This window comes from Heloderma suspectum, chromosome 3 (genome assembly GCF_057233095.1).
Source record: "Heloderma suspectum isolate Gila_16-S chromosome 3, 16-S_ref, whole genome shotgun sequence".
NCBI classification, from domain to species: domain Eukaryota; kingdom Metazoa; phylum Chordata; class Lepidosauria; order Squamata; family Helodermatidae; genus Heloderma; species Heloderma suspectum.
Genome location: NC_139460.1, coordinates 60,530,710 through 60,557,308, shown reverse-complemented (window position 1 = coordinate 60,557,308; position 26,599 = coordinate 60,530,710).

The window sequence follows — 26,599 nt, the reverse complement described above, 5'->3', positions numbered from 1 at the left end:
AACCTCTGTGGGCCAGAGGTTCTGCAATCCTGGGATAAAATACAGTTAAATTAACCTCAGCTCCCAGTTTGGAGATTATGACAAAGTTCAGTTAGTTGGAAATGGAAGCAAGTAATGCCTGTCTGCTCCTTGCAGCCATGCTGCAATAGGAGAGGGGGAGGGAGGAACAGGGTCATGCATACAATATTAAACATTTAAACTATGGTTTAGCATCACAAACCAGGCCAGTGTCTGACCACTTCGGACAACTATGTTTAGAACGACTGTTCAAGAAAATCCTACATCAGTTAAAGAATTTCCCCAGCAGCTGGAGATGAGGTATGTAGACGTGACCTGTTCTCATCCTGCCACCAAAGCCTAGCAGCAGGCAGCAGTGCACTGGTGGGACTTCTCAGGGCCCAAACAGTAGGGATGTATGAAAGTTCTGCCACGGATCTCAGGGAGGCCGAATGCCAGCACATTTGGCCCCCCGAAATCGGTGGCAGAACAGCCTGCCACCCCCCGCCACCCCCCCGGGACAGGACTTACCTGGGGCGGATCTTCCTGGCTGCGGCTCCAGCGGCGGCTCCGGCGGCGGTTCGGCAGTGGCGGCTCCGGCAGCTGGTCTTCCAACCGGCTGCCACTGCCACCATTTCCAGGTTTAAAAAAAAGAAAAAAAAAGTGATAGGCTATGTAAAGATTTACGTAGCCTATCACGGCTAAATTTTAAAAAAACACCGTGATAGCCTACACAAATGTTTACATAGCCTATCATGGCTGATTAAAAAAAAAATGTGCATACGCAAATGGCGGTGCCCATGGGCGCCGCCATTTGCATTCCTTATTTTGGCACGTCTTAGTCTACGTAAACATTTATGTAGACCACGGCGAAAATAAGGGGGACGCAAATAGTGTAGACACTAGGCTATTTGCGTTCCCCTTATTTTCGCCGTCTTAGTCTACGTAAATGTTTATGTGCCAAAATAAGGAACGCAAATGGCGGCGCCCATGGGATTTGCGTACGCGCGTTTTTGTTTTTGTTTTTTTAATCAGCCATGATAGGCTACGTAAACATTTACGTAGCCTATCACGGCTGACTTCAGGGACGCAAACAGCGGCAGCTACGGCCGCCGCCATTTGCATCCCTGCTAGCCAGCGGCCGGATGTCCAGCTGCTGGCGGAGCCAGCCAGCGGCTCCGCAGAATCACTGCGGAGCACAGCCGGCCGGCCAGGATTCCAGGGGGTGAGGAACGGAGCACCTCCCCCCCGGCAAGGATTCCGGGGGGAGGGACAGAATGCCTCCCCCCGCACCATCAGCATAATCCCCGAAAGGTAAGTGATTTTCATACATCCCTACCAAACAGAAATCACTTTAAATCTGTACCTAACAGCCATGCCTCTTTTTTTCATGTTTATTCTAGTAGGTTCAGGGAGCTGATCTGGATCAGAACTCTATTGTAGGGGATAGGAGTAGAGAAGTGTGTTGTCTTCAGGTAGGTGGCCAACCTCTAGACTCAGCCAGGTAAGTATAATTATGGAGCAGGCTGTGATTACCATGATTTCCACTGATGTTCAGCCAATTGGGGGTACAGAATACTCTACCTCAGCCCTGCCCTTCCAGCTGATTGCAGGAGGCAGCAGAAACTCCGAGGCAGGACCAACTCTGATGAATTATAATGGTTTATCCAAACAAATAAATTTACAATCCTACATGGTTCGGATAAACCAAAGGGGCAGTCATTAGGAGTTTGGGGGCAAAGCGTCATCAGTAGGGATGGCTGAACTCACCCCTGCCTGTGCCGTGCGATGTAACTCTGCCATCTGGCTGCCACCGCTTGCCATGTGCAGTGAGTCGCTGGGCGATCCATGGGTGCTTGGCAAGTGGCACCCAGCATCCCACTCCTCTGCTGAGCTGCCATTCTGTACAAAATGGCAGATCAGCCTTTTCTGTAAAGGCAAATTTTATATAAATGGAGTCTGTAAAGAGGCCCATTTACACAACATTATGGGCATAAATGGTCTATTTAGACCATTAACACGTGTAATGTGACATAAATGGGCCTCTTACAGCTGCCATTTATGTAAAATTGGCCTTTACAGAAAAGGCCGAGCCGCCATTTTCTGAAAAACAATGGCTCGTCAGAGAAGTGGAATGGCCACACTTGTCCAACGTGGTGTGTGCTGAGTCGGACAAGTGCGGGGTCTGTGGAGTGGCATCTGGAGGCCAAGCTGGCAGGAACCCACCAAGCTCAAGCCCCCAACCAGACGCTCACAACAGTATGCTGATGACACCCAGCTCTATTGCTTTGTAACATCCGAATTAGGAGAAGCCATGTGTGTTCTGCGTGGATGGAGAGATGGGTTGGATGAGGGTCAACCAACTAAGCCTGAATCCTGACAAGATGGGGACTCTGTGGCTGGGTGGTTCGCAGGTATGGTCACTGGGGAGTTTGCCTGTTCTAGATGAGGTTGCACTGCTTCAGAAAGAACAGGTACATAGTTTGGGGATGCTCCTGGGTTCATCATTCTCATTAGAGGCTGAAGTGGCATCTGTGGCGGCGGAGCACCTATTACCAACTCAGGTTGGTATATCATCTACGTCTTTTTCTGGACAGGGATAGCCTGACCACTGCAGTCCATGTACTGGTAACCTCACATTTACATTACTGTAATGCACTTTATGTGGGGCTACTCTTGTGCTCAGTCCAGAAGTTGCAGTTGATCCAGAATGCAGCAGCCAGGATGCTGAGCAGAGTACCTGGCCATGCACATATTACACTGGTGATAAAGGAACTGCACAGGCTACCTATTAGCTATTGAGTCAAGTACAAAGTCTTGCTGTTAGCACATAAAGCCCTGACTTGATTGCCTTCCTCCGTACAAACCTATGTGAACATTAAGATCATTGGAGAAAGTTTTGCTGGTTATAATGGATGGATGCTGCCATCTCTCAGCAACCAGGAAGTGAGCCTTCTCTGTGGTGGCACCCAATTTATGAAATGATCTCCCCCCTGATATTCAGGAGTTATCAGCTGTATCATGTATTAGGTGCCAATTAAAGCCCCATTTCTTTACCCAGGCCTTCCCTGAGTGAATATGCTGCCCAGTCTGTTTCTTTGTAATTATGGTGTTGTATTGGTTTTAATTGATTTTAATGTTTTTATTAATGTTTATATAATTTTAAAGAAATTTTTGTGTATTTTAATGGTAAGTTATAATGTATTTTGTGAACCACTTAGAAAGATTCTTAAGTACGTTCAGTGTTCTATTTAAATCTATTAAAAATGAATGAATTAATGAATGAGTGAATGAATGAACAAACTAACTAACCTCAGTTCCCAGTTTGAAGAGTACAACAAACAGCAGTTAGTTGGAAATGGAAGCACATGCTTCCTCTCCTTTCTTTGCAGCCATGCCAGAGGGAGAGAGGGGAGGGAGCAGAATTGTGCATGTAACATTACACTACAGGTTAGCATAACTTCCAAACAAGGTGGGTGTCTGACCGCTTTGGACATACATGCATTTAGAATGACTGCTCGAGACTTCTGGAATCAAGTTGAAATCATTTCTTACAACTAAACCACATGTGTATCACAAGATATAACTGAGAACATGCCATTATCCTTCCGTTCCCCTCCCATGATGATGCATTCCTTATTTATTAAAATCATTGCAGTGGGATAAGCATTCTGGTACATTGATCCTAAATATTTGACTTCAATTAGATCATGAAATCTATATATCTATCAAACATAAAGGGTCCATCTAACTTCTGTGGGGTCACCCTGTGGTACTAGGGGAGAAAGACTTGCTCTGTCAGAGCAGTGGGGTGGGGACTGGGAGGATGATCCCTAAAGTGTTGCTGGATTGTAAGGAGGTTAAGAGTATAAGAACATAAGAACAGCCCTGCTGGATCAGACCAAGGGTCCATCTAGTCCAGCGTTCTATTCACACAGTGGCCAGCCAGCTGCCCATGGGAAATCCACAAGCAGGACATGAGTGCAACAGCACCCTCCCACCCATGTTCCCCAGCAACTGGAGTACATAGGCCTACTGCCTCTGATACTAGAGCTAGCATATAGCCATGAAGACTAGTAGCCACTGATAGCCTTCTTCTCCAGGGATTTGTCTAATGCCCTTTTAAAGCCATCCAAATTGGTGGCCGTCACGATGTCTTGTGGTAGCAAATTCCATAGTTTAACTATGTGCTGTGTGAAGACGAGGTTGAGCATCTTCATCTCTAGTGATCTCTGAGGAGGGCAACCTCTGCTAGTGTCTCTGTCTCTGCTATAAAATCACATTAAAAATAATTAAGGCTCACTTTTATTTTCTCTGAACACAATACTCACAGAGAATCACTGTAAACCTGCATAGTCTTTCTTTGTTCAGTATTTTGACTTTTGCCCAGTCATACTGGAGTATATCCAGAAAGAATGATCAAGTTACTCTGTAGTGTTCCTGCATTCCGCATAGAGTTTCTTTTGGCAGGTTATCAAGCCACTCAGTGTGATGGTGGCTTAATCCTTTCCTCTGTGCCATTTTCCTAACAACCCCCTCTGAAGCCGCTGTTTGCCCCCTGAATTTGCCATTGCAGCAAATGGCATCTTTAGAGGCATACAGCGTCTCCAGGGGGTCATATTTCATTGAAAATGGCATGCAGGAAGCGTAGCACACACACACCCTGCACTCCCCACAACTGTTCTTCAAAAAGAAGAAAAATCCCACAAGACTGAAGATGACATGTTTAAAGTCATGTCTAGATTGATCCTAATTTTCTTTGGATTGTGGCTTAGAACATATGCATATAAAACAGAAAGAAGAGAGACTATTTTCCTGCACTGAAATCTGAAGACATTGTCTTAAGCTTTGTATAAATCATTAGGACAGGTAATTTAACTGCATTTGTTTTATAAATTATGGAGTATAATAGAATATACCAGCAGGAAAAATGAAATCTAGGCAGATAATGGCCTATTTATTTCCACCCTTACCAGTGAAGTGATTTCATTTCATATGTAGTTGAAGAGGATGCTATAAAACATTTTTGCCATATCACACAAGAAGGCAATCAACATTCTTTGTGACAAAAATAATCATTCATAGTGTCTTCATCAGAAATTAATAGCAAAGTTGTATTAACTACACTATTATATTCCTAGGAAGAAGCAAAGTATGTGACTTGGGTTTCTTTCAGCTTCCCTTAGAAAATTATCTCTCAATAAGCATGTGGAATACTGAAAAACATACTTAGGATGCAATCCTATGCATGTTTAGACAGAAGAAAAGGTCCTGCAACTCCCAGCATTCCCCAGCCAGCATGGATGACTGGAGCATGCTGGGAACTGTAGGACCTTTTTCAGTCTAAACATGCATAGGATTGCACCTTTAGGGGTTCTGTTATTAAATAATAGGTTGGATCTAGACTTAGCCATGCATAGCGTAGACCCACTGAAATCAATGAGACTTGAGTTAGTCATGACTAACTTAAGTCCCATTGATTTTAATGGGTCTACTCTAAATGACTAATGGTGCAATCCTAAGCAGATCTACTCAGACATAAGCCCCATTGAGTTCAACGAGGGTTGTTCCCAGGTAAGTGTGCATTTATTTAAGCTTATTTAAAGCAAAGGTCATGATATTAGGCATACAAAAGAGGCCTAGCTAAAAAGCCTGCTTTCTGAACCAAAGTGGCTCTTGCCCTATTATTGGCAGGCAACGTCTCAGTTCAACTTGACCTAGGGAAAAGAGAACATGATGAGAAAAATTCTCCCTCAATAAGGGTCATACCCCAGATAAGTCTAAACCATAGAGCAAAACCATGAAGAACAAGTCAGGAAATTTCTATAGAACTGTATAGTAAACAAGATGTCAGAAATTATGTAAGCAAGATGGTATTACCCTACGGTAATAGAGCTAGTGTGGTATAGTGGTGAGAATGTTGGACCGGAAGCCAGGAGATCTGGGTTCTAGTCCCCGCTCAGCCATGGAAGCTCACTGAGTGACTTTGGGCCAGTCACAGACTCTCAGCCCAACCGACCTCAGAGGGTTGTTGTTTTGAGGATAAAATGGAGAGGAGGAGGATCATGTAAGCCACCTTGGGTTCCTTGCAAGAGGAAAAAGGTGGGATATAATCATATAAATGCAATAAATAAATAAATAAATAAATAAGAAATAAGAAGCCAATGTGGTTTCACAAAAAGCTTAGAGATGACCTGAAAACAACAACAAAAAAAGACACATAGGGCCGATCGACATTGCGCCCGCCATTGCAATGATATTTGAATTTTTGAATCTTCAGATTTTCAAATCTTCAAAAATCATGCCTGAATTAGAAAAAAAAAACATCGCGGAGAATCCACGATGATTCTTCGAAGATAACGCCTTAATTAAAAAAAAAACACACACACAGCCAAAGTGGGGGATAGAAGGGGGTAAAACTTAGTCTCATTTGAAGGGATAGAACAACCCCCTGCTCAGTGCAGGAAGCCTGATTCCCAGGCAGCCGCCCATCCAACTACTGACCGAGGCCAACCCTGCTTAGCTTCCGAGATCAGACAAGCGCGTGCATATCCAGCCCTTTGTTTGTTGCTGAGAAAACATTGAGTGCTGAGGTAGCTATGCGATCAGTAGCCAGAAGATGACATGGGGCCATCAAAAGCTGTGATTGGACAGGAGGGAAATACAAACACTGCTGTATATGGACAGGCAGGGGCGGGGACTACGACCAGATACGGTAGCGAAGGCAGAAAATCAGAGCACATTAAGGGGAAATACCGGGATATCAGGGTATTGAAAGCGGGAACACAGAAGTGGGAAATTCCGGTTCCAATTCGAGGTGGGTACTGAGTAGTGTGAAAGACGGGTGGTGAAACCTCATTGGAAGCAAAAAAAACCATAAGTGTAGATCGGCCCATATACGAAGTGGAAAGAAGGCCAAGCAACAAAGGAAGATAAAGGCAGGTAGCACAGCATTGCAGGGATGGCGTCAGGAAGGCTAAAGCTGAGAACGAACTGAGGTTAGCGAGGGATGCTAAAAGCAACAAAAAGGCTTTCTTCAGATACGTGCATAGTAAAAGACAAAGGAAAGAAATGGTGGTTCAGCTATTAAATCAGATGGCAAAATGATAACAGATGACAAAGAAAAGGCAGAAGTGCTCAATTCCTACTTTGGCTCAGTCTTCTCCCAAAAGAGGGACTATGACCCTCCTGGCAAAGGCAAAGTACAGGCTGAAGGGGCAGGATTGCAGCTTGAGATCGATAGGCATATGGTCAAGGAACACCTAATTACTTTCAATGAGTTCAGATCTCCAGGGCCAGATGAACTGCATCCTAGAGTAATAAAGGAACTGGCAGAAGAACTCTCAGAACCACTGTCTATTATCTTTGAGAAATGGAGGATGGGTGAAGTGCCAGATGACTGAAGAGAGGGCTAATGTTGCCCCTATCTTCAAAAAGGGTAAAAAGGAGGAACCTGGGAACTACAGACCAGTCAGTCTGACATCAATCCCTGGGAAATCAATCCCTTATTTGCATTGCCCTTATTTTCGCCGTAGTCTATGTAAATCTTTACGTAGACTACAGGGACCAAATAAGGAACGCAAATGGCGGCTCCCTATGGGGGCCACCATTAGCGTACGTGCTTTTTTTTTTTTTTTAAGTCACCCGTGATAGGCTACGTGACGATTAACGTAGCCTATCACGGCTGACTTTGCAAATCTAGCCATGATAGGCTACGTTAATCGTTACGTAGCCTATCACAGGGGCGTTGTTTTTTTTTTTACTTTTCTTGTAATGGCGGTGGCAGCAGCCGGTCGAAAGACCGGCTGCCGCCCCCACCCCTGACAAAGACCTGCCGAACCGCCGCCGGGACCTGCCGCCGGGAGCGAAATTCGTAAAAGGTAAGTCCCATCCCAGGGGTGGTGGGGGGGGCGGAGAATTTCTCCCCGAACCTTTGGAGGACTGAATGTGTTGGCACTCGGCCCCCCGAAGTTTCGGGGAGAAATTCTCCCCCATCCCTACATCTCATCCCAGGAAGCAGGACACGGAATAATGGGCTCAAGTTAGAGGAAGCCAGAGTCCGGCTGAACATCAGGAGAAACCTCCTGACTGTTAGAGCAATATGACAATGGAACCAATTCCCTAGGGAGGTAGTGGACTCTCCCACACTGGAGGCATTCAAGACTAGGCTGGACAGCCATCTGTCAGGGATGCTCTGACTTGGATTCCTGCATTGAGCAGGGGGTTGGACTGGATGGCCTTGTAGGCCCCTTCCAACACTACTATTCTATGAGTCTAAGATTTTGTGAAGTTGCGGAGGGGTCTTTGAAATTATAGCCAGTCACACTACAGTTCAAGTAAAAAAAAAACTATAAAGGGAAAGAGAAAGCTGTATTTCTAATATAGTTATCAATGCAATATAGTTGTCTTGTTTTCTTTTCCTGTTTTAAACCTTGTCATCAAGTACAATGGCAACATTTTCTTCTATGATAGTCTTAAATATATTAGCTTTTTGTTAATAAATGTTTTAAAACTTATTCTACATATATGAGCATCTATGTATATAGTAACTGTGTTACCTATTTGACACAGTGCATCCTAACATCAAGACATACCATATCTCTGAACTAAAGCCAGATGTAGACAGGATGTAAGGACATGTCACTAGTAAGCAAGGTGTCTGGTGAATTAGATTTATTATCTTTCGATTTTCCCGTTACACCACCATGATGTATCTTCTCTTCTCTTTGTTCTTTTTCTTCCTCTAGTTTAACACTTATATCCACCATATTTTTCAGAGAGGGGGTTGCTATGTAAAGAGCTCCAAAATAAGGAACACATTTTGAGACCATAAGAAAATGACATATTACATGTGTCACAACATTAACGGTACTCTCTATTAGAATCTGCAGGCCTTGCAATGTATTGCACTTGCTCTCTTCAAGTTTAGGAGCACGATTGGTTGGGATAACATAAAAGGCCTTCTCGGTGGCCACACCTAGGTTATAGAAATCCAGATTGTGGAATACCTTCATGAGCTTTGTCTGGCCCCCTCTCTTGAGATCTTCCACCATCTGGTGAAGGCATTTCTGTTTCAACAAATGTTGCTGTGCTAGGCAGTGGTTTTCTGTTGAGAGCCAGTGTGGTGTAGTGGCTAGAGCGCTGGACTGGGAGCCAGGAGATCAGGGTTCTAGTGCCCGCTCGGCCATGGAAGGTCACTGGGTGACTTTGGGCCAGTCACAGACTCTCAGCCCAACCTACCTCACAGGGTTGTTGTTGTGAGGATAAAAAAGAGTGGAGGAGGAGGATAATGTAAGCCGCCTTGGGTTCCTTGCAAGAGGAAAAAAGGAGGGATATAAATGCAATAAATAAATAAATAAATAATTCTGTGAAGAAATGTATTTTTTACTTGCTGAGCCTGTCTCCACTTTATATTGTATGTTATGTTAGCTTTTTTATTGTTGTCTTATCAATAAATCATGTTATTTTAATTGTTGTAAGACACCCTTAGTAATGCATATGTATTAGAAAGGCTGGATATACTTTTTTTTTAAAAAAGAACATAAATGAATGAATAAATTATTTATGGTACATCTCTTCTTAAAATGGAACACTATATTTTCAACAGATAACTTACCTAGTCCTGCAATGTGGCTGGGGGTGCTGTGCGCTTGTTTGCTTTTCTTTCTAATACACATATTTCTCCACTGCTCTGTAGCCTTTGAGGTTGTCCGCGCTTCCAGATCTGAAAAGGCCCTATGGGAGGAATGCCTCATGTTATCTTCCCCTCAGCTTTAACTGAAGTTCAAGAAGCCAAGAGGCTGCTGGAGAGGTCATTGTACAGTGAAATGTGCACAAATGGCCTTTTGACATTCTCCACCCTATTTATGGGCCAAGAAATTGGGCAGGGGCAGGGGGGACCATTTCACCAAATTTCTCCAGGGGTGGACAAATTCTCCAACAGTTTTTCGCTGCAAGACTCATCATTCACCGGAGTAGTAGCATTGCTGCTTCTTCCTTTCCCCCGCTAAAGTTGTTTTTATTCAAAGTGGCCTTTTATTTCTAGAAGAGTAAGAAAAAACAAATGTCAGAACTTTTCTGAGAAGAATGTCAGAAAAATGTCAAAAAAATGAGAAATTTTGCCTCAGCTCTAGTTGTCATTCTTCAGGATTCAGCACCTTCCCATGAGTCTTCCAAATGTGAAATTTCTGAGCGGCCATTATGGATACATTTTGTCTTGAATGCAGATGCTTATAATACTGCTGCGTCCCTGAAAGGCCTGTAGCAGGTGTGGGGGGGCCGAGTTGTGTTCAGTTCCAGGGAAGAGGTGGAGCTAGTGCTGTACCAAAATCTGTCCTCCAATTTCCTGTTTCCTTCTCCCATGAAAGAGTTTTTATTTTTCTGCCTCATTTCTTTTCTTTTATTTTTCTGCCTCATTCTCAATTTATTTTGGATTTATTTTAGTAGTGTTTTTGAGCTTACCTAGTCACTGCAATCTGGCTGAAGGTGCTGTGTGTGTATGTGTGTTTTCTTTCTATTACACATTTCTCCATTGCTCTACAGCGTTTGCGCAAACTGCGGTTTGCGGTTGCCTGTGCTTCCTGATCTGAAAAGGCCCTATGGCAGGAATGCCTCATGTTCTCTTTGCCTTGGCTTTAACTGAAGCGCAAGAAGGCAAGAGGCTGCTGGAGAGGTCATTGTACAGTGAAAGGCAGGATACTAGCACGCACTCCTCAGCCATTACATAAATAAGGTAAGCACAAGAACCTCGGACGCAACCCATGATAATTTCTTCGAAATTTTCTTCTCCTTTAAATTTCTTTTCGAAAGCAATTTCTTTTCTTTCACATTCAATGAGACTGGTAAAAAAAAAAAAGTAGAAGAAATGTTTGACACAGCATTAATTTTTAATACTAAATAAGGAACAGTTCCTTGAAATAAAGAACAGGTGGCAACCGTATCCAGAGAGCAATATTACCTTTCTGAATTCCGCCCTGAAGTTGTCATACCTTATCTTATACCTGTTATACCCTAAAGAACATTTTGAAGGATTCTGTGATTTTTTTATCTTTGTGTGGATCCCTATGGAGTTGCCAGGCCATGCTTTCTGTCTGCCCTACGTACATAATAACAAGCTACATTATACTGCAGCTATAAAATTGCATCTATACAGCATCTATTTCTTTGACTAGCTCATGGCCTAACACAGATATACAGCTGCCTACACTGAAAGCAGGAATTGTTCAATTTGACTTCCCCTTTTTTTGTTAGAAAACGTGCATCATGAAGGGGAAGTATAAAATATAATTTGAAGGAATGGAAGCCTTTAATAAAGAAGCCTTCATTTGATCCCCAGGATTTCAGGAGCTACAAGCTGGGTTTCTAGCCAACCTGTCTGTACATTTTATTGTCAAGAAGAAGCTCCAGGAGGTCATAGATGAAACAGATTATCTAGATCCATTTCAATCTGACTTCAAGCCAGAGTTTGGAACTGCTTTGATCACCCTGGATGATGAGCTTCACTAGTAGAAAGAAAGTAAAAATGGGATCCTTTTGATTCTCCAGGACCTCTCAATGACTTCCAGTATCCTTCTGGGTTAACTGGTGGGGTTGGGGCACCATGTTATGGTGGTTCTACTTCTACTACATTGCAAAGGAATTCCAGAAGGTGGTGCTGGAGACTCTTGTTCTTGTTGGGATACTCTTTTGGGGTTCCTCATGAGCCCATCTTGTCCTCCAAATTGGTTAACATCTATACCAGGAGTAGTTAACCTTGGTCCTTGGCCTAATTTGCATGACCTTCGGCCTAATTTGAGAAGTCCTCCGCATCCAGTCAGTTCAGAACTCAGGCAAGACTGATCTGTCCATTCCTCAACAGCCTGCTGGACAGGAAAGAAGGGGGGAGGAGAAAAGGGGGTGGCAGAAAAGAACTTACATTTGGCTGTGGCCCTGTACACTGCTGGCTCTGGCCTACCCCCTTGCTGGTGTTCTGTCTCCAACAAATTACCCACGAGGGAATATGGCCCTTGACAGAAAAAAGGTCACCCACACCTGAACTACATAAACCTAGGGGTGGACGAAAGTCCCTTACCTGTCCTCGAAGGACGTTCGCGGTGGGGGGGAGGCGCATCGCTGCTCCCCCTGCGAAGTTCAGGCCGGGGGGGGAGGCTTCCCGCCTCGCCCTGGCCGAAATTCAGGCCGGGGAGGAGGCTTCCCGCCTCGCCCGGCCGCGAACGTGAAAGTTTAAAAAAAAAAAAAAAAGCCCCCTGATAGGCTACGTGACGATTAACGTAGCCTATCACGGCTAGATCTGCAAAGTCAGCCATGATAGGCTACATCAATCGTTCACGTAGCCTATCACGGGTGACTTAAAAAAAAAAAAAAAAAGCGCGTACGCTAATGGCGGCCCCCATAGGGAGCCGCCATTCGCGTTCCTTATTTGGTTGCTGTAGTCTACGTAAATCTTTACGTAGACTACAGCGACCAAATAAGGAACGGTAATGGCGGCTCCCTATGGGGGCCGCCATTATCCATACGCGCTTTTTTTTTTTTAAAGTCACCCGTGATAGGCTACATGACGATTGAAGTAGCCTATCACGGCTGACTTTGCAGATCTAGCCGTGATAGGCTACGTTAATCGTCACGTAGCCTATCAGGGGGCATTTTTTTTTCTTTTATTGCAATGGCGGCGGCGGCAGCCGGTCGAAAGACCGGCTGCCGCTCCCGCCCCGCTCGAACACCCGCCGAACCGCCGGCCGGACCCGCCACCGGGAGGGACATTCGGCGAAGGTAAGTCCCGTCCCGGGGGGGGGGTGCGGAGGATTTCTCCCCGAAACTTGTTCGGGGGGCCGAACACGTTAGCACTCGGCCCCCCGAAGTTTTGGGGAGAAATTCTCTGCCATCCCTACATAAACCACTGCCATAGCCCAGAGGTCATCTAGTGTCATGGGCTGAATTGTCATTGGTATGATTGGCAGTCGTAGTACATATGTATCATTAAGGAAAAGCATAATGCCATCTAATCTGAAAGAGACCATGGTGAAGCCCCTATTAAATTCAGGGCTTCCCTTGATCCCAAGAACTGGGAAACTTCAGATCCCTTGTTTCTAGCCATTGTGGTTCAGCACGGTGTGGCCAAGCAGCCAGGTTCAGGTTTATGGATCAAGACTTCCTTGTGGATGCTCAGGCTGAGGCAGTGGCCAGGAGCACATTTTAGCTTCAGCATATTTGCAAGCTATGCCCCTTCCCGGAAAACAGGAATCTGGCCACTGTGGTGCATGCTCTGATAACCTCTTAACTAGATGGTTGTAATGTGCTGTATGTGAAGCTGTCCTTGAAAACAGTTTGGAAGCCACAATTGAATCTAGAATACAGCAGCCAGAGTCCTCTCTGGTGTTAGGTTCAGGGGAGACTGAATACTGATTCTACATGATCTTAATATTCATTACCTGTTTGCTTCTGGGCTAAATTCAAGATGCTGGTTCTCATATTAAAGCCAGTTTAAGCCTGGGATATTTTGGGAACATATTTTATAATATGTACCCCTATCCTCACTTTTTGAGATCTAGCACAGAAAACTTTCTTATGATCCCATTGGTTGGTGGTAGCCATTGTGGACTCAGCATTTTCTTTAGTTATGCAACAAGCTGATTGCCAAGGTGACCATGATACTTCATTTCATTTCATTTTTTTATTATTATTATTTCTATACTGCCCAATAGCCCGAAGCTCTCTGGGTGGTTCACAAAAATGTAAACCAAAAAGTGCAGGATAAAACAATATAAAATATAAAAGCATTAAACCCACAATATAACAATTGTTGTTGTTGTTGTTGTTGTTCAGTCGTTCAGTCGTGTCCGACTCTTCGTGACCCCATGGACCATAGCACGCCAGGCCTTCCTGTCCTGCGCACTCTCCCGGAGCGTGCTCAAGTTCATATTGATTGCATCGGTGATGCTATCTAGCCATCTCATCCTCTGCCGTCCCCTTCTCCTTTTGCCTTCAGTCTTTCCCAGCATCAGGCTCTTTTCCAGAGAGTTTTCTCTTCGCATTAGGTGGCCAAAATATTTGAGCTTCAGCTTCAGTATCTGTCCTTCCAATTGGAGATCTCCAATTTTCTTGAAGAGATCTCTAGTCTTTCCCATTCTGTTGTTTTCCTCGATTTCCTTGCATTGTTCATTTAAGAAGGCCTTCTTGTCTCTCCTTGCTATTCTCTGGAACTCTGCATTCAGTTGGGTATATCTTCCCCTTTCTCCCTTGCTTTTCGCTTCCCTTCTTTCCTCAGCTACTTGTAAAGCCTCATCAGACAGCCACTCGGCTTTCTTGCAGTTCTTTTTCTTTGGGATGGATTTCGTTGCTGCCTCCTGAACAATGTGACGGACCTCCGTCCATAGTTCCTCAGGCACTCTGTCTATCAGGTCTAATCCCTGAAATCTATTCCTCACCTCCACTGTATAGTCATAAGGGATATGATTTAGGTCATACCTGAATTGTTTAGTGGTTTTCCCTACGTTCTTCAATTTCAGCCAAAATTTTGCAAGAAGCAGCTCATGATCTGAGCCACGGTCAGCTCCAGGTCTTGTTTTCACTGACTCTATGGAGCTTATCCATCTTTGGCTGCAAAGGACATAATCGATCTGATTTCGATATTGACCATCTGGTGATGTCCATGTGTAGAGTCGTCTGTTGTGCTGTTGGAAAAGAGTGTTTGCTATGATCAGCGTGTTCTCTTGGCAAAACTCTATTAGCTTTTGTCCTGCTTCATTTTGTACACCAAGGCCATGCCTGCCTGTTATCCCGGTGATTTCTTGACTTCCTACTTTAGCATTCCAGTCCCCTATGATGAAGAGGACAGCTTTTTTTGGTGTTAGTTCTAGAAGGTGTTGTAGGTCTTCATAGAACCGATCAACCTCAGCTTCTTCGGCATCAGTGGTTGGGGCATAGACTTGAATTACTGTGATGTTGAATGGTTTGTCTTGGATTCGTACTGAGATCATTCTATCATTTTTAAGATTGTACCCCAGTACTGCTTTTCCCACCCTTTTGTTGACTATGAGTGCTACTCCATTTCTTCTAAGCGATTCTTGGCCACAATAATAGATATGATGGTCACCTGAATTAAATTCGCCCATGCCTGTCCATTTTAGTTCACTGATTCCCAAGATGTCGATGTTCAATCTTGCCATCTCATGTTTGACCACCTCCAGCTTACCTTGATTCATTGATCTGACATTCCAGGTTCCTAAACAATATTGTTCTTTACAGCATCGGATTTTCTTTTCACCACCAGACACATCCACAGCTGAGTGTCCTTTCAGCTTTGGCCCAGCTGCTTCACTCTTTCTGGCGCTACTTGGAAATACCCTCTGCTCTTCCCCAGTAGTATATTGGACACCTTCCGACCTGAGGGGCTCATCTTCCGGCATCATCTCTTTTAGCCTTGTGATACATTCCATGGGGTTTTCTTGGCAAGAATACTGGAGTGGGTTGCCATTTCCTTCTCCAGTGGACCACATTTTGTCAGAACTCTCTGCCATGACCTGTCTGTCTTGGGTGGCCCTGCACGGCATACCTTATGGCTTACGCAAGCCCCTTCGCCACAACAAGGCAGTGATCCATGAAGGGGAATATAACAATACAACCAGTATAAAACCAAAATAAAACCTAGCAGCAACGCAGAGATTTAAAATACAGATTTAAAACACCAAAGCTAAAAGACTAGAAAGCCCATTTGCGTTCCTTATTTGGGCCCAGGTAGTCTACGTAAAGATTTTAAAAAGAATTACGTAGACTACGGCGAAAATAAGGGCAACGCAAATAGCCAAAATAAGAAAATAAATAGCGAAAATAAATATAGTGAAAATAGCGTTGCCCTTATTTTCGCCATAGTCTACGTAAATCTTTACGTATACTACCCGGGCCCAAATAAGGAACGCATTTGCTTACTAGGGATGGCGGAGAATTTCTCCCCGAATCTTCGGGAGGCCGAGCGCCAACACATTCGGACCCCCGCAGTTGGTTGGGAAATTCTCCGCCGGCCCCCCGCCCCCCCCGGGACAGGACTTACCTTCGGCGAATGTCCCTCTCGGCAGCGGGTCCCGGTGGCGGTTCGGCGGCAGTTCAGCGCGGGCGGGGGCGGCGGCCGGTCTCGCGACCAGCTGCCGCCGCTGCCATTGCAAAAAAAAAAAAAAACTAAAGTAAAAAAAAAAAAAACACCTGTGATAGGCTACGTAACAATTTACATAGCCTATCACGGCTAGATTTCCAAAGTCAGCCGTGATAGGCTACGTAAATCATCACGTAGCCTATCACGGGTGACTTTGAAAGAAAAAAAAAGCGTGTATGTAAATGGCGGCGCCCCATGGGGCGCCGCCAATTGCATTCCTTATTTTGGCACATCTAGTCTACGTAAAGATTTACGTAGACTACGGCGAAAATAAGAGCACGCTATTTACGTTGCCCTTATTTTCACCCTAGTCTACGTAAATCTTTACATAGACTAGACGTGCCAAAATAAGGAATGCAAATGGCGGCGCCCCATGGGTGCCGCCATTTGCGTATGCGCTTTTTTTTTTCCCCCAAAGTCACCCGTGATAGGCTACGTGACAATTTACGTAGCCTATCATGGCTGACTTTGGAAATCTAGCCGTGATAGGCTACGTAAATCGTTACATAGCCTATCACGGGTGTGTGCGTGTGTTTTTTAAATTCACTTTTTTATTTCACGGCCAGGGAGACAGGGCGCTTCTCCCCGGCCTGAATTTCGGCCGGGCGAGGTGGGGCACCTCCCCTCCCAGCCTGAACTTTTGGGGGGAGAACCGAAGCGCCTCCCCCCCACCGCGAAGCAAGCTGAGGGACCAGGTAAGTGACTTTCATACATCCCTACAGCCGGCCAGGATTCCAGGGGGAGGCGCTCTGCGCCTCCCCCCCCATGAGGATTCTGGGGAGAGGGATGGATCACCCCCCCATGGAACCCAGCAGAGCCAGGGAAGCGGGGTTTCGTACACCCCTACTCTAACCTGTGTTCAGTCAGACTCAGCATTAGTTTTCCTCCACCTGCGTTCTAGCTGTCTCCCCTCTTGCTTCATTGCCCTCAGCTTGGACACGTACCAAGGAGCTGTTTGGGCTCTGCTCAGAGGGAGAGGGTGCTTGGCACAATCGTGTCAACTACCTGAGTCATCTCTGCATTCCACAGAGCGACCTGGGCTTTGACAGGAGCACCAGCCATACCAGCACACTCCAACTCCCTGCCTCTGGCAGCCCCCATTCTGAAATACCTGTGAAGCAGAGGAGTGGCTGGTCAGCTGATGGTAGTAGCCAGTGGGAGAGGCCTCAGCAAATAGGCTGTGATGACAGGCCCCACCCCAAACACACTCCAACTCCCTGCCTCTGAAAGCCCCCGCTCTGAAATGCCTGTGGAGCCTGGCCCTTTTTAATGGGCTGGAAAGGTGGGTCTTTTTAGACTGGGCTTCTAAAGTGAATGTGTTTTTTGTCTTTTCTGCTTTGTTTGTTTGTTTGTTTGTTTGTTTCTATACCCGCTTGCACCCTGAGCTGTTCCCACTGAGCACCTGCCCCTGCTCAACAACCCCCCTCCCTGCTGCACTCACTGAGCCATCCGCACTCACCCAGACCCCGTCCATGTAAGACTATAGGCTTACATGGACTATTTATGCCTGTAATCTTGCGTACATGGGTGATTCACGGCACCATTTTGTATATAGCTCTATTTATTTCATTTATTAGATTTATTGGCTGCCCATCTGGCCAGCTACCCGGCCACTCTAGGCAGCGTACAATATGAATAACAACACAAAATACAAGAAATTTACATAATCAACTGAACAAAACAACATTGCTCTAAAAACAAACAAACAAAAACCTAACCCGCCCCAAATGCCCACCTGAACAGCCATGTTTTCAAAGCCCGGTGGAAGCTCATCAAAGAGGGGCATAGTGGAGGTCACTAAGGAGGGAATTCCACAGAGTGGGGGCCACCACAGAGAAGGCCCTCTCCCTAGTCCTCATCAGCCTAGCTGTCCTGGCTGATGGGACAGAAAGAAGGCCTTCTGAGGCCAATCTTGAGCGGCGTCCCTGGTGTTGTTGGAGGCACTCCTTAAGATAGACTAGGCCAGAACCATATAGGTCAATGCCAACACCTTGAAGTGGGCCCGGAAAACAACTGGTAACCAGTGCAACTCCTTCAGCACTGCAGTGATGTGGTCTTGCTGATGGATGTGTGCCTTTTTACAATCAGCATTTTTTTTGCAAAATGGCGATTGCAACACTGGAGGATGGAGCCCGGGTGAGTGTGGGTGGCTCGGCGAGTGCAGTGGGAGGGTCGAGCAGGGGCAGGGGCTTAGTGGGAACAGCTTGGGAGCGTGGGCATGGGGGACTCCGCTGGATTCCTGGACCAAATCAGGCGTCCACACCATCCCTAACTCCCCGTGTCTCTCTCCTGACATAAGTCATCATACATGGAAACTATGGCTGTTTCTGTGCCCAAAGCCAGCCTGAACCATGACTGAAATGGATCCAGATAATCTCATCCAAGAGTGCTTGGGGCTGGTTGGCTTTGCTGGTCAAGGACCTTGCCCAGGACAGGAACATTTGCCACTGGCCTAAAGTTGTTCTGGGTCCAAAGAGAATTTATTCAGCATTGGTCTCACTGCTGCCTCTTTCATATTGCATGGTACTACTCCCTCTCTCAAGGGGATATTAATTCTCGCATCAATCACCTCCCTGGACCAGCTGGCTGTTCTGTCCCTCCTGTTTTTTATTAGCCAAGAGGCTCAAGGATCCAGTATGGAAGTGGTTGCATGAACCTGTCCTAGTACCTTGTCAGTGTCCTCAAGCTGTACCAACTGAAATGCATCCAAGAAAACTGGACCAGGATGTACTATGGATACCTCACCTGATTCACCTGTTTTATTGCTGGAGTCTAAGTCCCAGCAGATGTAAAAGATTTTATCCTGGAAGTGCCTGGGAAATGTGTTACAGTGGGCTTCAGATGGATCTACAGTCTCCTTAGGGCCAACATATAATAGGCCCCAAATGACCTTGAAAAACTCCACTGGGCAGCAGATAGAGGACTCAATAGAGGCAGTGAGATGTTGTTTCTTTGATGTCTTCATTGCCCTTGAATATACCTTATCATAGGCACATACCAGTGTCTGATTGCATCCACTAGGAGTTTTTCTCCATCTGCATATTGGCTGGAATTGTTTTCTCTGCTACTTTAACTGATGTTGTTTGTGAATTGTGTTCTGTGCTTCTAATTGTTGTCCCTTGCCTTGTATATCACTGCATTGGAAGGCAGGCTATATACATATTTTGCAGCTTGTCCTAATCTACTGACTTAATTTCATAACAATATACTTAAAGTTTTATGAAAAGCACTCAGCACTGAGGTTTCTAGAATTATTATTCAACAAATTATTAATAGGTGTAAATTACTTATTACTGCTACTATTATTACGACTACTGTGATAGCATTTAAAAGAAGCAGTGAGTGTAATTATTTCTTTCATCATATTTCAATATCAAACTGTGATATCATGCATTTACTGTGGTTTAGATATTAATCAATTTACACTTGCATCCATGTGTTTTGACCTAGACGTAATGCCACAGATAGTATTAAAAGGAAAACCAAATCTATTTGGGTCACTGATTGCTTTGTGCAGGGGTGGGGAGGCATTGTTTTCTTTTGGCAAAAAATACCTCTTTCATTTGCTTATTCATATAAGCCAGGACTGGCGAATGGTTTTAATATCGCATGCATTCTGAACACATAATTTAAAAATTTGAAATGTCAGCCTTGCATTCCTGTCACACTTAACTCACTGTGAGAATTCAAAGTCTTAAAAGATACAGATCTTTAATGAGTGTAATAAGCTATTTTTCCTTATAACTTAATTGCCCAGATCATTTTGATGCTTCAAGGCAATGTTTGAGCAGCTGTGAAAAAAAATTTACATGTCCACAGAGTACCATAATACACAGTACAGGCATCTGGAGAGAAACCCAATCTGACTGAGTACATCACAGATCTGCTCCATTATGTATCTGTTCTTCAAAATGTTTTATTCTGCAAATAATCCAAATGGCTTTTAGAAACAGACAACATAAACAAATGGTCCTTCTGGGTTTCTAGATTGCAATGAGCATAGCTGACACAGTGCAACAAAATTATTTAGACATTTTGGAATTTAGGGCCATGCTACTCAGGGTATCCTGGGGGACAAAAGTTGATTCAGGGCCACATTGTTCATTACATTTTGGGGAGTATTGACCCACATTCTGTTAAGTGTGCACCTAACATGTACTCTGCAAATACACTGCATGTATGCATGCAAATATGTGTACTGTACATTTGTCAGGGAGCCTTTATTGGGTCCAGCTCACTATTAGATAATTGTCTTAACAGAAACCCTGTGTTTGCTTCTATTCACGTAAACTGTGAGACGGTCCTGACAAAATACTGACAGTGGGATGAAATATGAATTACATAAATGTAGGCTGAGTTTGCATGAGGGTGAAGCAATCATGTGACTGTGCAACAGCCAAAACATGTTCACAGTACATTATTTATTGCAAGGGAATATTATAAGGAAGCTGTTATATGAAAGAAATTGTTTTCCTCTTCTGGAGTTTCCTAGTTTACTGTAAACACCATTGAACTGGGGGTGACAAATAACTACGATCTATCCAACAGACCACTGAAAATCAATTCATTTTAACAATATGTGAATATGCTAAAATAGATCAAGTATACAGAAAGCTGAATTTTTAATCATTTCATGAGGACACATTTTTAGAGATTATGGCAGGTTTTGTTACTAAGGACCAAAAGAGAATGTGATGTTTTATCCAAATTCATTAGGATTGTGTGATTTTTCTCACACCTAAATATGAAAGTATTCTATGCATTCAAATATTCTATAGTACAAACAGTACCTATATGTGAATATTTGTAACTCACCCTTCCTCCAAGGAGCTTAGGGCAGCATCTGTCTCCTCACAACAAGCCTATGAAGTCATTTACGCTGAGCAATAGTGACAGGCTCAAGGTTGCTGGTGAACTTTACAGCTAAGCAGGGATCTGAGCCAAAGTCTCTTTGGTCCAATTCTGACTATACCACCTTGGCTGCAGAAAATGCATTGTTTGCACCCACATTTCTGTAAATATAGCTTCATAACTTAGTGTGTTTGAGTATTTTAAATGAAAATTGTTTTAGGTATTTTATATTTTGTATGTATTGTATTAATAATTTTGTTGTAAGTTGCCTTGGTTCTCTTTAAAGAGAAAGGTGACTAAGAAATTCAGTAATTATCATCATCGTATCATCATGATCATCATCTCACTGGTAGAACTAGAGGTGTGTGGAACATAATCTTTAATTTACAGAGTTTTCTGCTCTTCCTCCCCATGTTGGCAGATATCCAAGGAAACATCATGGAATTTGTCAGCTATCTGTGCAGTTTCTTCTCAACTTCTTCACAACTTGCACAGCTGGTTCCCCACCACCACACATGCATCTTGAAAATGATTTGCACTCCCAACCACCTGCATATTATCTGGTCCCCATGTGAAAACTGGAAAGTTTTCTCTCCACTTCTGCAGTGAGGAGTCCACCTCCTTCACTGTAAATATAACGCTGATAAGAGGGTTTTCAACTCTACAGTTAAGGAGTTTCTCTTAGTAGCTGTAAAAGTAGTGGGAGTGGGGGAGATCTCTTATCAATCTCACCAGATACGTTTGCACCTTTCGCACACCATTCCCCAATTTAAGGAAGATATTGCGTATTATCTAGACCTCCATTCCAAAGGCTGAAAAGAGCAGCGGTGAAACTGACACACTTGAGTGAGAAAAGCCCCCTTCCCTGTAGAGTTGAAACTGACAAGCTCTTGTCAGTTTCACCAATAATGTAGAGAACTTCTCTTATAGTGGTGAGGGGAGGGGGGGGGGAGTCTGTTGGTTTTATTATTGGTTTAATGTGCATGAAAATATGCATGAATTTTCATGCAAAAACAAAACAACAACAAAACACATGAGTTGATACTGAGTCGGAACAAGCTTCGAGGTGGAATTTGGAAACCTTCGACAAGCTCGAGTTTAGCTGATTTGCTAGACTGCCATACAATCCTTAAATAGAACTATCCAGCCTTTGATATAAATAACAGTAGTAATCATATCAGTGCTATATGTCTCTTGTATTTGTAGTTATTCCTAGCTTGATCTTCTCCCCACAACTATGGATGATAAACTATTGTTTCCTATAAAGAACAGATATTGAGTATATTCAAGGAGAATCAAGATAAATTGCTGTCGTTATACCAGTAACAGTTGCAGAGAGCATAAGGTGCAATGTGTCAAATATTGGCACAAAGGCTTTAGACTGGTTATTATCAAAGATGACAAAGGCATTTGGCAAGTGAGCTTAATAAGTGAGGAATCTTTTGAATAATACTTTCTTGATAATACTGTCACAACATTGCACCATACCTTGACTTCTATTCTAGATGTATTGGAGATGACCACAGGACAATCACCACTGGCATAGCTCTAAATAGATTATATTTTCACTGAAATGTTACAAAATTTAATGTATGAATGTGCATATATTCATTCCCCCCAATCCAATATAATATTATTATATATATTCCCATCATTACAAAATAACCTTTTTAACCTGAAGATGATCTTAAGAATGAAAGAAGCTACCTTATAAAGGGGCTGCATCTCAGTGGTAAAGCACATGCTTTGCCTGCAGGAGGTCCCAAATTTGATCCCCAGCATCTCCAGGTAGGCTGGAAAACTGTTGGAACTGTCTTCTGTCTAAAAACCTGGAAAGCTGCAGCTGGTCAGTGTTGACAATACTGAGCCAAATGGTCTGATTCAGTCCAAGGCAGCTTCCTAAACAAAGTCTTACCATTTTGTCCATCCAACTCAATATTGTTTTCTCTGACTGGCAGCAGCTCTCCAATTCTCAGGGGGTGGGGGTCTTCCTTGGCTTTGCTACCTGAGATCCTTTTACTGGAGATGTAAGAGACTGAACATTGTGCACTTTTTGTTGTTACTGACAAGGACTGTGATCCTTCATCTATTTACTCAATAATAGGTATCTTTGAAATAAGATATACTTAGAGTGCAATCCTATGCAAGTTTAGACAGAAAAAAGTCATACAACACCCAGCATTCCCCAGCCAGCCATGCTGGCTGGGGAATGCTGGGAATTGTAGGACTTTTTTCTGTCTAAACATGCATAGGAGTATGTCTTTATTTGCATAAAAGTGCTGGCAAGATTGTGCCTTTATTCACATTAAAGTGCTGGTACTCATAGCTACTCTTCTGGAATTTACCCTTTTTTAAAAGAAAAGTATATGATAACTTGATATAGAGTTTTTATCCTTATAAATTACGGTAATCCTACACCTAACCTAATGTTGAAATACTATCCCATAGTCTCACAATGAGGATCTTCTCCACCCACCCTCATTTATAGGTATGGGTGAAGAACCAATTTCATATTTACTTAAAATACTGGTTTCTCGTCATGGTTTCTAATGTAACTGAAAAGAAATATAGAAAAAGAAATACATCTGAGAAGTATCAATATATTTTAGCATTCAAGCCTAAGCACACTGACTTGAAAGCAACTTCTTCTACTGAAGTCCATAAGAATGGCTTGTATATACTGTAAAAGTTTTTAGGAGTTAGATGCCAGAGCATAGCTTTCAGTCAACAGAGATGCTTTTTGGTTTTATGCATGCTGACAACAGACAGTTCCACTTTATGATCTGTTTCACATGGAAGACTCCACTCCACTGACTAATTTTGGTCATGCCTTCTATAACCTTGCTTACTCTGATATTTTGAAGAATAATTTAGAAGGGCAGCTGTATAATCTGATAAGATTTCCAAATTTGCCTTCTAAAAAAAAAACAGTATTGGTGTCAATGAGCAGGTGTCATTTGTAACAAGGCCTCTAAGTCTGCAACCTCTGCACATTTGCCAGGGCATGAACCCCACTGAACACAGTGGGATTTACTTCTGAGTGAACACACTAACGGTTGGGCAGCATGAGTGCTTTGGAGTGTGCATGACAGGCTTCAGTGCTGGCTTCTACTTTGTAAAAAGCTGGGTAGTGCTGCGGGGGTCTGGGTTGTATCCAATGTTAATCCTACTTAGAATAGACCCATTGAAATGAATGGGACTTCAGTTAGAATAACACTGATCCAATCCACTGGCTACAACCCTGTGCATCTGCTCCTTGACTCGGACTGGCAACATGCCAAGCATCCTTTTAGTTTAAACCAGCAAACAAAACTAGGAAAGAAAGTAACACAGAACTTATGCAACATCTAGTATGGTCCTCAGTACTGCAGAGGTATCTATTTGGAATCCTTGTCTCAAAGCTTCAAAATTCTCACATTTTTTAAACTCTCTTGTGGAGTCAGGAAGAAACTCCACCCTTTAGCCTTGCCCTGCATGCCTTCTCTTTCTTCCTCGGTAGTACCATAAGCCGCTTCATCTCAGGAAAGTGCCTGAGATAATCAGCATGCAACATCCTCCTCTCACCTTGGGCAGCAGTAAACAACCCCAGGCATATCTGCATCCCCTCACTCTTGAGTCTTGACTTAGTTTTAAAGAGGATAAGATTTCTCCCTCACCTATTTTCTTGCCTGCCTGCTCCTTTGCAAAAAAGCCACTCCATTCCACTCTGCTTCTCCAGCAACACTGTAGGAGGAGAGAAGCAACTACCACCCCAACCACCACCACTACTGCTGCGATAGAAGCTGCTGCTAGTGGTGTGTGTGAACCTGGATACGTCGCTAATAAGAACACTCATTTGCATAGCAAACCTCCTCCACTTCGAGCAACAGCAGGAAAGCAGAGAAAACCTGTCCCCTCTGCAGCTATCTACCACATTCTCTCCTACTCACACATTCCTGCTTGAGACTTGTTGGCCACTCCAGGAAGTATTATTATGCTGCGCATGCTAATAGCACATGGAAGGCCAAACTATGCATCCCCTCCAATATGTAGCATGCAGCTACAGCTGTTATTTTCTTCATACTCAAATGTAAATGCCACGGAGTCAGGGACCCAATCTGGCTCAGGGACCGTGCATGTGTGTGTGTGTGTGTGTGTGTGTGTGTGTGTAGGGGAGCTTTAATCCTTTTCTCCCCACTGTGATCCTAATTCAGATTGGGAAGGCCCACACCTGCAATTTGCATTGAAAAAAGGTTCCAACTGAAGTGAATGGGAGCTTTTCCCCATGTAAATTATAGTTGTGGGGCTCACTACAGACCAGGACCACAGTGGGAACACCTGGTTAAATCCCCCTTACTCCCCACACTGTGGGCTTCCAGATCCAGATGGGGTACCCTGCATTTATGTTTGAGTACGAAGAAAGAACAGACATGACTGCATGCTACATTTTGAAAGTAACATTCTGTTACTTTTACAGAGGTCCTCATACAAAGGCATGATCCTAGTGCATATGGAAGAAATGTGCTCACCGAATTTTGAAAGAGGTATTGTACAACTGGAAAATGTGCAGAAAGGGGCAACTAAATTTTTTATTTTATTTTTTTTATTTTATTGCATTTATATCCCGCCTTCTTTCCTGTTGCAAGGAACCCAAGGCGGCTTACATGATCCTCCTCCTCTCCCTTTTATCCTCACAACAACAACCCTGTGAGGTAGGTTGGGCTGAGAGTCTGTGATTGGCCCAAAGTCACCCAAGGCAGCTTACATGATCCTCCTCCTCTCCCTTTTATCCTCACAACAACAACCCTGTGAGGTAGGTTGGGCTGAGAGTCTGTGATTGGCCCAAAGTCACCCAGTGAGCTTCCATGGCTGAGTGGGGACTAGAACCCAGATCGCTGGGCTCCCAGTCCAACACTCTAGAAAAATATGGGCTTTTTAGTATGTGCATGGAGCCCCCGATCTGACTCGGAGGCCGCTTCAGGGCTTCCAAGGTGGGCCTGATTTGCTTGCTTTGGGCTGATGGGGGGGGGGCAACTTGTCTCAGCCCTGAAACTGGCCCCCAAACCTTCCCTGAGACTCCCCTGCCAGGCTGTGCAAGCCCCCAGCTCCTTACCTCAGCCCTCAGGACACATGCTGGCAGCCATCACGTTCTGGGCAGGAGGAGTCACCATTGTCATTGCTGCTGCCACCACTGTCATCGCCATCATTGCCCCTGACACCTCCATCGCCATTGCCATTGCCATCGTCGTCATTGCCACCACCGCCGCTGCCAGCTCCTCAGTCCTCGGGACATGCACCAACTCTTGTTGCAGGGGGTTGCCATTTTAAAAATGGTGACTCCTGGCAACACGAGACGGTGCTCATCCCAAGGTCTCAGGTAAGGAGCTGGATGTGCCAGTGCAGCTGGACTGGGTTGCTGAATCTCCAAAGTGCACCGAAGCACTTCAGAGAGTCTCCGACTCACTTTGGGCTGCTTTGTGTCCCCTTCGCTTTGCCTCAGAAGGGGCCCAAAGTAGCCCGAAGCGGTCCTCTTCAACTTGGAGCTCAGGCTTCGGGATGAAGTGGTGCGCAGCCCTACTTTTTAGTTTAGGAACAAAATGAGAAAGGAGGACTGCAAGGACCCAGGGC